This window comes from Morone saxatilis, unplaced genomic scaffold (genome assembly GCF_004916995.1).
Source record: "Morone saxatilis isolate NCDOM2014 unplaced genomic scaffold, NCSU_SB_2.0 Contig11, whole genome shotgun sequence".
In the NCBI taxonomy this organism is placed as follows: domain Eukaryota; kingdom Metazoa; phylum Chordata; class Actinopteri; family Moronidae; genus Morone; species Morone saxatilis.
This window is the reverse complement of record NW_023339663.1, coordinates 28,202,460-28,203,870: the sequence shown is the minus strand read 5'-3', so window position 1 is coordinate 28,203,870 and position 1,411 is coordinate 28,202,460.

Below are 1,411 nucleotides of genomic sequence, written 5' to 3'. Positions count from 1 at the left end.
GGTAGTCAGATCATTTGTGGATTTGTGTTTGTGGTCACAGCTCTTACTGGAACACAACTCTTCCTCTGGCTGCAATGCATTTTGGAATTTTGAGGCCGCTGACAGTGGGGAAACAGGTGTCACATTCACTTTCACTAAAATTGATTTCTTCCTTTACAACAAACAAAATGGGTCTAGACAGAATACTTTTTTTTTATTATTCCGAGTGATGCACACCAAACCCTGTCATTGATATCACTGCTCGAAGTATCAAACTACAAACTGTAACCTACACTCCATTTTAGGATGGTTTTCTTTTTCGGTAAGAAGACATAAAAAGAACAACATAAGGTGCAGGGGTGGTGGGTAGAGAGGGGTCAATTTTCCCACAGTTTCCTCCTCAGTGTTGTTGGGTTAAGATTGTCACTGCTGTGTGGTACTCTACCCCGCTGGTATAAATAAGACATGATTGGCATCACAGCAGAGGAGAAACTCTCTCTCTCTCTCACTCCGTCTCTCTCTTTATCTCTGTCTCTCTCTCTGACAGCCTTCATTTGCTGGAGGAGTGGCAGACTTGGTGGGAGTTAATGATTATAATTATTTCGCTTTTTTTATTTCTTTTTTTTTTTTTTACATTGTGGGATAATTATTTAAGAGGTTCGTGTAGTCATTGTTGTAATCAGTAAAGAGAGATTACAGAAAATCCTCATGCCAACAGATGGCACTTCGCTGTTGTTGTTGCTTCATATTAAACCCAGTGCAGCACACTCGGTAGCAGGCAGGCAAGAGTGAGGGGACAATCAGAAAGGGGCCAAATTATAAAACAATTTGTCCTTCATCATAAATCAATTTATCATATCACTCCACCCCAGAGAAGAAAAGGAATCAGAAGTGGTTAGCATCGTGTGTGTGTTCAATCCCAAACCAGCTATCCCACTAACACACTCATCTTCCCACAGTGCTGGGGTTTTGGGGCATGGTGGGAGTTGGTACAAAAAAGCCCCTCAACGCAACAAACAGTATTTGACCAGAGAGCCCCAACCCCATGACTTTATCTATTAGCACTACAGTGCGCTGCCATGGTGGTTCACACGCAACCCAATTCACAAAGAAGGTCAGTGCTTGTTAGCTTCGCTCCTCTGGGACAGCGGCTGCCTCAACCACCTCCCGGCCTGCGAGCTGGTGCCACTGTCACTTTACGCCCACATTTGCATATTATTTCTGTTTTTACCTCTATTTATGTATTTCTTGACAAGTGAGAGAGAAAGAGATAAATACAAAGTGAGGCGAGGGCACTTGCTATCCAGGGTCGGGGAGCAGGAGGAGCACCAAGGCCGCTGGCCTACATTCCTGACTAATTGTATAATTGGAAAAGCTCTCCAAATGAGCAAGCGGGCACCCCTCCCCACCCCCCTCAAACCCCCCTCAAACC